Genomic DNA, 10,183 nt, shown 5'->3' with positions numbered 1-10,183 from the left:
TGTCTTTGACCTGAGATGATCTACTGCTATGAGCCTGGGGACTGATAGTATAAATTATCTTTGGGGAAAAAATGTGAAGATTTGTTGAGAGATCTAAAATAGTGCCACTAGAGTCCCAAGCTGGGGCAAAGGAAGAAAATGGAAATGGAAATAGTTAAAGAAATTTGCGGTGGGTGTTGTGGCACACCAGTGTTCCACCACTTAGAATGTGCACATCCCATATCAGAGTGCTGCTCCCAGTTCCAAGTGCACTCCACGCTCTCCATCCAACTTCCTGCTAATGTGCCTGGGAGGCAGCTGGTGATTTTTCAATTGTTTGGGCGCTGCAAACACCATAGGAGACCCAGGTGGAGTTCCCCACTCCTGGCTTAGGCCTTTCCCAGCGCCAGGTGTTGCAGCCATTTGGGTAGTGAAGCAGCGGAGGGAAGACATCTCTCTGCCTCTTCCTCTCTGCTCTCCATCTCTCACTGTCATTCTTGTTCTCAAATACAATTTTTAAAAATGAAATAATAGCCCAGAACTTTCCCAAAGTGCCAAAAGATAACAATCTAGAGATAAACAAAATTTGACAAAGCCAACATAAATAAGGAAAAAGCATCTAAACTCATACCAAAGACAGCAAAATAATATTCTTTCTTCAAAGATATACAACAGAATTAGCAGCAGATAAGGTGACTTTAAAATACTGAAAGTAAACTATTGTCAACTTAGAGCTCCAGATCTAATGTAAATATCCCTCAAATGTGAATTAAAATGCATTTTTTCCAAATGTAAAAGCTAAACAAAATAATTTATGTCAACAGGCCAATACTAGAATAATGAGATTTTTAGGCAGAAGGAAATGATCTTAGAGAAACACTTGGAAATTCAGAAAAAAAAGGAAAGACCACCAGATAAGATAAATATTCAAAAATATATATGTGAATGTTTACAAACAGTGATAGTAACTTATTAAGGGAATGCGGCAGTAAATTTTCCCAATTATTTTGTATCATAGTGGGATTCACAGATACAGAACTTGAGGATGTAGAGGGCCAATGTAAACATTCTATATTCCTTTTCCTAATTGCATGGAGGTATGCATGCTACTATATTTGGTATTTGCAAGTCTTTCCTTTTTTTTTTTTTTTCTGTCAAATCTGAGCCTTCACCAGCCACCTGTTGTCTCTGCTCCCTGGAGACTGTTTAAGAACGATTGCTTATTTTCAAATGAGACTGTGTTCCTGGGTTCTCTGCTCACCTTACTTACTTGTCAGCATCCTTCAGTTCTCACCGGTTCTCTGTCCATGGGGAAGTTCACTCTGCTGTATTTTAGAAACCCCGTTATGAGTGACCAGGATAGGTACCCTAAACAAATTGCTTAAGTTTTTAGTAGGATTTAATCTGTTTGGCATGGCTGTTTCTCTGCATTAACTGGTGGGGTCACATAATATACATGTCTTAATCTTAAACAAAAATTTCCTGCTGTTTTCCTGGATACCTAAGAAACTGTCATTCAAAAGTGAATGCATAATGAGGGTCAAAACAAGTCTGCTGTGTGATCTGAGCAGAGAATGGACAACCACAGTCACTGTGGGACAATGACTTTTATCCATTCTCTTTAAAAAATCTGATTTCAATTCCATATCTCCACTGTTTGGAAATGAAGCAATTTTTCTATTCAAATACAGATCATAGACAATAGATACATAATTTCAATTTTCAAAAATAATGTGGAAAGAGTCTACGTGCTAAAAAGGAGAGACAATTGTGTTTTATGTGTAGAATCTGCTGATTTCTAAATGAGTTGAATTCCTTCTGTCGGAGCTATATTTGCTGTTTACTTTTGAAAACAAAGCACCTTGCATGGTTCTGAAATGACACCTAAAAGTTATCCTAAGGAGATAAAAATTTTTGAGGAACATTATAACCAAATATAAAAAAGATATTCATATTACTAATAGTAACTGATAACTCAGGAAACCTGATAATTCATGATCATAATTATATGAAGAGTTTACAAATTCTGACAGGGATAATGATATTCATAAATTTAATACATATAAACATTTTATAGCTCTACAGCCACTTCCCATTAAAATGCCAAACATCAAAATTTGCATTTGGCAAACTAATTGAGATGTTCCTGTCCCATATTGTAGTGCCTGGTTTGAAGTCCTACCTCTGCTTTCACTTCCAGCTTCCTGCTAAGCCACACCCTGGGAAGCAGTGGGTGATGGGTCAAGTGGTTGGGTAACAGATACCCAAATAGGAGATCCGGCTTGAGTTCCAGGCTCCTGGCACAGCCTTCCAAGGGATGGAAGATACCTGTCTATCTCTCTGTACCTCTCTCTCTCAATCTCTTTCACACAAAGACATATACCCACACACATTTATCAGATGAATAAACATCAATCAATAGAATTTCTTTTAAAAAAGTGTAAATGTTGACACTTGCCTTATTTAGAAATGAAATTTTGATAGTCGAACATACATGCTTTCTTAAAGTTGTAATCAGTTGGTGGCAGAACTGGGATTAGGAGCCAGTTAAGGAAATTGACTCAAAGGAAAATTCAGCATGCACAAGATCCATCTGTCAATCACAAAATAGCAGTCTTCTCTACCAATAGTGTGTAACTGGCTTGTGATTATGTAATAAAACTTTTTTTATTTGATAAGAACAAAAGTTAATTTAAATCTTTATTTCACCTTTTCTACATCATAAAAGTACCATTAACTGTCAATCTTACTTTCACTCCAAAATTCAAACACTTGTCAACTTCTTGAAATAAAAATATTTAAAGTATAAAATCACAAATCAGCTAGGGAAGTAAAATGTTCACTGTGTTGACTCTGGAGCTCAGAAGATGAAGGTTATCAGTGCGCATTATTTTCTTCTTGAGATAAAAGCAATTTTCATTTGCATTCATTACACAGAAGTTGGCCTAAGCCACATTTGAAACTAGGCACTAAGTGATGTAGCAAAAAATGTGATTTCCAACAATGGATTCATGTAAGTGTAATGAAATTTGCCTGTAATTAATTACCATATATTTGTTAAAATTGGATTTTACCTTTATGATTTCACAGGAATAAAATACTCACGTAGTTCTCTCTCTGACAATGCATTTGTACTCTTCTCCCTTCTTTACTGCAAGTCTTATAATTCCTAAATGTAAAATTGTCTATAAAATAAACTAATAAAGCATTTCTTAGATAATACAAATATGAATGGAGAGAGAGACATATAGTTATTTGCATACCCACACATACTTCACCCAACACAGGCATTCTAAGACATCATAAAAAATGCTACATTCTCGATGGCACTGTGGCGTAAAGGGTAAAGCAGCTGCCTGCAGTGCCAGCATCCCATTTGGGCATTGGATTCAGTCCCACTTCTCCACTGCTGATTCAGCTCCCTGCTAATGCAGCAGAAGTGGGCCAAGTACTTAGGCCCCTGCACCCACGTGGGAGACCTGGAAGAAGCTGCTGGATCCTGGATTGAATTGGCCCAGCTTTGGCCTTTTCAGCCATTTGGGGAGTGAACCAGTGGATAGAATTCTCTCTCTCTCTGCCTCTTCATCTCTGTAACTTTTAAATAAATAAAATAAATCTGTAAAAAAATGGTACATTCTACAAAATACCAGGTACAAATCTCATCAAGTGTTTTAGCTCTTTTGAATAAAAAGGAAATTACCATTTTAATATGCTTATAATAATTCTGGACTATGTAATCATTCTTCATTTATAGTTTTTTGCCTTCAAAATAAGGGTACATAAATTATAATTGCTTTATACAAGCAGTTGATTAATAATAATAATAATAACAGCATGGCAATTAGCATTCTGGAGTACAAAAATATTGTTTTAGGATTCCAACACATCAGAAAATGTATCAAATAAGTATTTATTTGTTTCAAATCTTAGAGCATCCACTTTATACGGCAATCTTTTCTACATTTGTAAAAGATAGTAGATTGCAAGGGCTGGCTCTGTGGCACAGTGAGTTAAAGCCTTGGCCTGAAGTGCTGGCCAAGAGCTTCTTCCAGGTCTCCCACAAGGGTGCAGGGGCCCAAGCACTTGCACCATCTTCTACTGTTTTCCCAGGCCATAGCAGAGAGCTGGATCGGAAGTGGAGCAGCTGGGTCTGGAACAGGAGCCCATATGGGATGCTGACACTGCATGGGCAGCTTTACCTGCTATACCCCAGCACTGGTCCCAACTTTTTCAAATGAAAAAAAAAATCTTTAAAAAAATCCTTTTTTTTTTTTTTTAAAAAGACAGTAGATTACAAAATAACTTCCCTCACAATGTTGTATTTCAGGATATGTGTGTGTGTGTGTGCATGTATATATGTGTGTGTGTTTATATATATATAAACATTTTATACATATATATACATATATATGTGTATATATATATATATACACATATATATATATAAACAAGAAAGCCATTAAATCTCTTAGTAAATTAAAGGTGACAAGTGACTGCTTCCAGATCAATGCTTTGTTTCCCCTCTCTTAGTTTTCTTGACAAATATGTCCAAAGCCATCATGCTTAATTATTCTCCCTTTTCCCTCAAATACTTAATAATATCCTTTTTACACACGTTTTTCTGCATTTTATTCCCTTATTCTACTTTGTAATGGTAAAAGAAAAATTTTTAAGTTGTGTCCTGGATTTTGGGGAGAAAGATATTAAATTATCCAATGACTTTATAAAATATGAACATTTGTAACAGGCTTACATTATATTTTAATAATGTTAAATTCTGTCAGTTACAATGCTTTACATCTCAAATACCTTTCATTCCATTCAGTTTTGTGTTCAATATTATTGATAATGGAAGGGACAGAGATACTTTATTCATTCTAAATTGTGCTTTCATGCTAATACTTATTTGTCCATTCCCCACAATGGTTATTCTGTAAAAGACTCCTTAGGATAGTCATGTGGGGAGCAACTGGGAGCAACTCGGACTAGACTAAGTTACTGGAATTAAGACTTATTCTATGCATCTGCTTTCCCACAATATGGCGCTGAGAAGGGAGTAACAACTTCTACGCAGCTGCCTCTCGCCAACTTGAGTGATGACCTGCAGGAGCTGATCCTGCTCCTGATTGCAGGAGAGCAGCATACTCAGCGTGTGGGTAGCAGAGTTGGGATTGGTGGAAGAGGACTATAAAGGAGGAGAGAGACAACATGCACCAGGAACATCTATCTGAAGGAACACCTGTGCAGCCCCCGAGAGAGCCGGCCGGCGGTGTGCCGCTCCCCCGCGGAAGTGGGGAATGTGGCAGGAGGAACCGCCCTTCCACGGAGGTCGAAGGGTCGGTAGCCAACCAGGGAAGAACCAGCAGCAAACCCGGGGAGGGCCGAGCAGACAAAAGAACAGCGCAGGGTCCTGTGTCGTTCCTCCACGAAGAGGGGGAGCGACATAGTCATGATGTTTACTTTCTGGAATTGTTTATGTTTTTAAACATTTTTAAATTCAAATGTATTTTCCTGCTCTCCCTGTTGCAGAGTATCAAAATTAATTTGTGAGGAATACTTTTTACATTAAAAGCTGATTGAAAATGGAAAACTCATGTGTATGTTCTATGAAAGTGTAAAATAAGTGTAGACCACTTAACATATAAATTCACACCTCTTGCATTAAAGTGTATACCAAATATGCTTATGATCACAGAGACTTGGACCAAAAAGTGAATTCAGCTTTTCTTCCTGGGGACAAGTGAAAATTTGGGTTAATTTAAATAGCATTCTAAGAAAGAAGCACTCTTAAGAATTTCTTATTTGCTGTATAGGCAATGCCCCTGAGGACCATATAAGCCAAAACAGTGGGATACTCAGGAATGCTGCTGCCATGTTCTGGACTGGTGATGATGGTAGATTGGGCAGCAGAGCCTTTTTCAGGACTGGTACTGGAGCAATTGGAAACTCTGTGGCAAAAAGTGGACTTTGACCTTCGTTTCATATCATAAACTTAAATTAATTAAATAGGCTTGTGGATAGAAACACAATGTGTAAAACTATAAAACTAGATCAAAAAACCAGGAACAATTTTTTGGTTACAGGTCTGAGCTGAGGGCTATTAGAGCTGACGACAGAAGTGTGATTGATAAAAATAATTTGATAAAGTAGATATCAAAAAAATTAAAACTCTACTAATAGAATTAAAATCAAGCCATAGAGTGGGAGAAAATATTGGAAAACCATAAATTCTACAAAAGATTACTATCTGCTGTGTAGAGTAAGAAAGTATAAATACAAAATAATAAAGTATAAATACAAAAAAGTATAAATGCAAACATGTACAAAAGATTTGAAGATGCATTTCACCTTAAAAGATACACTGATGTAAACTAAGCTCATGCAAAGATACCCAACATCATTTGTCATTTGGTAAATGTGAATTAAAGCAACAATGAAAAAAAAAATCAAACATAATGGCTAAATTTTGACAATACTGAGAACACCAAATGTGGTGAGGATGCTATTTCTACTGATTCTGCTTCTCCTCCATCATTATACATTGTGGTGGGAATATAAGATGACATGGAGTTTCTGAAAAACAATTAGATGGTTATTAAAATTAACCAAATTACTAACTACCATATGACAAAGCAATTATATTTCTTCCAAGAAAATAAAAGCTAATTTCTAACAAAAACAATTTCCCATAGATTTATTTTTAGTATTAAAAACAAAAATAACCCAGATATCTTGAAGAAGATAAATGGTTAAATAAATTAAAAAAAAACAAGAGCTGTACATCTATACCAAGGAATATGACTTAGTAAACAAGAATAAACTATTTGTATATGCAATAATTTGGATAAATCTGCAAAAATTATGCACAAAAATATATCATAAAAGATTCATGTTACATATTATTGAAACAAAAAAGGAATGAAGAACAGGTTAATAGTTCCCAGAGCCATGTATGGGGAGGCAGGGCAAAGGAAAAGGAATTTAAGTATGTCATGTAAGTGATGCTATGGATGATGGGCGGGTTCTATATGTTGATTGTATCAATATCAATATCCTGTTGTGATGTTGTACTGCAGTTGTACAAAATGTGATCATTGGAACCACTGGGAAAATGAATAAAGTGTACAGATTTTCTGTGTTATTTTCTCCAACTGCTTGTGAATCAATAATTATCTCAAAATTAAATGTTTAATTTAAAAAAGAAAAGGCGTGCAAGTGAGAAATCTCCCTGAGGCCTGGAAAAATACATGGGACAATAACTGCAGATCACATATACAGCCAGAATAATTCCTATTCTCATCAGCCGGAGTGAAAACCTGGAGACTGGGCTAGAGTAATGCATGTTTTGCCTCAGTAGGGAGACAAAATTATGCTGAGAAAACTTACAGTCAGGACACAAATTTGCCAAATTGTTCCCAAGAAACTAAACTGCCTCCCAGAACAAAGCTGAATAATGTTTACAGGATAAAAAAAAAAAAAAAAAAAAAAAGCCAGCACACAGCAAGTTAAAATATCTGAACCAGCTTTTTGCCGCATCTACTGCGAGAATGAAGACCATTCTCAGCAATCAGACGGTCGACATCCCAGAAAATGTCGACATCAGTCTGAAGGGGCGCACAGTCATTGTGAAGGGGCCCAGAGGAACCCTGCGGAGGGACTTCAATCACATCAATGTGGAACTCAGTCTCCTGGGAAAGAAAAAGAAGAGGCTCCGGGTTGACAAATGGTGGGGAAATAGAAAGGAACTGGCAACTGTTCGCACGATCTGTAGTCACGTACAGAATATGATCAAGGGGGTTACACTGGGCTTCCGTTACAAGATGAGGTCAGTGTATGCTCACTTCCCCATCAACGTGGTTATTCAAGAGAATGGGTCTCTTGTTGAAATTAGAAATTTCTTGGGTGAAAAGTACATCCGAAGGGTTCGGATGAGGCCAGGTGTTGCCTGTTCAGTGTCTCAAGCCCAGAAAGATGAATTAGTGCTTGAAGGAAATGACATTGAACTTGCTTCAAATTCAGCTGCTTTGATTCAGCAAGCAACAACAGTTAAAAATAAAGATATCAGAAAATTTTTGGATGGTATCTATGTCTCTGAAAAAGGAACAGTTCAACAGGCTGATGAATAAGACCTAAAAGTTATCCGGCTACAGAAACAAGAACCCAGATTGTGTCTTGTGGTATTTTAATAATGCAATAAAAGATTATTGTTTGAGAAAAAAAAAATCTGAACCAATCTCAAAGTATCATTCATCAGTTCCTTCTACTCCTTTTGCATTCTGTCTTCCAGGAATTCATTGACATCTTTAAGTTACTAAAGACTTATTTTTCCCACTTTACTCACTGTAATGAATTACTTCTTATTCCAATTTCCTTGCTGAGGTACAAAGCCTCATGGTATTAACTTCCCTACTCCAAATATTTGATTTTATCATCTAAGTAATATACTGTCCATCTTCTTCAGCTTGTAAATCACAAAAGTAATCTGCATGATTAACTTGAGGAAAATTATCAATAATGTAAGTTAAAAGTTGATAAAACATATAGATGAATAACACAAATTCAATGTTTTGGCAAATTAGCTCATATTTTACTTATTGTTATAATTGCATGTGAAGATTTGATTTGTAGATTATAACATCTACTTCTTTTGCTCTAACCCTTATCTGTACAGTTATCATAACATTCTAAATTGAGAGAGATATTTGAACTTTTTTAGAAGCTTAACAATCCTCTATATTGCTCGTAGGTTCATCCAAGAGTGGTAAATTGAGAAGATGAATAAGCCAGCAATGTAAGTAGAACCACTCTAATAATGAACTACCTGGTGATCCACATCAAGTTTAACGTTATCCAAAAATCAATGAGTAGACGCTGGAATGCAGTGATTAGATTTGCATTTTCAAATTGCTCCTGGGGCTAATTAGGATATATATCAAGTCATTGAAGGTTCAAATGGAAATTGTAGTTAGGTAACTATTTGCAACTAGTATTATCACAATATGTAATGGTGGTATTGGGAACAATAGCATAAAGTGTTGAGAAACATATAGATGTAGAATCACAGAAAGCTAAAGGAAGGAGAGATGTACTGCCAATATTTCTGATGGGCTTTAGAGTGGCTCTGCAACACAGAATTAAGAGGGAATCCAACAGTGTGGATGTGGAGATGTGTTTTGCGATTCTGATTTGAGATGTTTAAAACAGGAGGAGGTGCTTCTTGCATGTCGATGTGCACTGCCTGTCTTGCAGGACACCTGTATATGAATCAGAGGGGACATTCCAGCCCTAGAAAGCATCGTATTCTCAGAAACCCATCACCTCTTCCTTGCTTTTATCTTTTCCCAACTGGGCCATTATTTTGACTTGCTTCATATTACTGCATTATTTCTAGGGAATACAGACATCTTTGTGTTAGCAAATCTAAATAAAGCACTGGCAAGCATTCTTTTTGCATTTTTTCAGTGAATTATTAACTGGAATATTAATTCTCATTCAGGTATATAAATATACATTAATACATCCACAATTATAAGTATTTTGGGGCAAAAATGTTTAGAAAGTTCATAACTATCTTAGCCAAATTATATTAAAATAAGATTGGATAATAACACATAGCTTTATTCATCTAATCTATTAAAGTAATAAACAGTATACCAACTACTGAAATTAATAAAACTCTTGATGTCATTATCTATTAAAATGTCCCTTCCTTATTACTATTGTCAAATAGTCGTACACATTTGACATGTTTTAGTTAAAAAGCTACCTAATTGTAGTAATATTTAGTTCCTATGTATCAATTTTGCTTAAAAGGGTAACACAAAAATCTTTGTAAAATGACTTGTTAACATGAAAAAAGGTTAAAGATATCTTCCATTTCCAACGTGTTAAATAACATTGTTAAAAACAAAAGTAAATATGAAGTGGGTTGCCCTTGAAGTATTTGTTCACATGTAATTTAAGTCCTTAAAGACCTTCATTATACATTGCTACTTCAATCCTTATTTTTCTCCAAAACATACATGCATACAGTGTTTATTATCTTAAACTGATAACTCTAAAGCTTATTGTGGCTGTACCAGAACCTAATTTTCAGAAATTCTAACAGGGTTTTAATGACTTACAGAAATACATTGAAATGTACAATGCAAGAAAATATTTCCTATGATGTAAATAAATAGAACAATGTGACTGAATGAGATGA

General features: G+C 35.7%; 1 pseudogene across 1 annotated transcript; it reads left to right on the top strand.

Moving 5' to 3' along the window:
* The first annotated feature begins 7,498 nt into the window (after positions 1 to 7,498).
* Positions 7,499 to 8,202, top strand: LOC100345754 (large ribosomal subunit protein uL6 pseudogene; annotated as a pseudogene). Its single transcript, XR_016231286.1, has one exon. The product of XR_016231286.1 is annotated as a large ribosomal subunit protein uL6 pseudogene (transcript).
* The last annotated feature ends 1,981 nt before the right edge of the window (positions 8,203 to 10,183 follow it).

Source organism: Oryctolagus cuniculus, chromosome 3 (assembly GCF_051225735.1).
Source record: "Oryctolagus cuniculus isolate XC-2025 breed Fujian yellow rabbit chromosome 3, ASM5122573v1, whole genome shotgun sequence".
Lineage (NCBI taxonomy): Eukaryota > Metazoa > Chordata > Mammalia > Lagomorpha > Leporidae > Oryctolagus > Oryctolagus cuniculus.
This window is presented reverse-complemented; position numbering and strand designations above follow the sequence as displayed.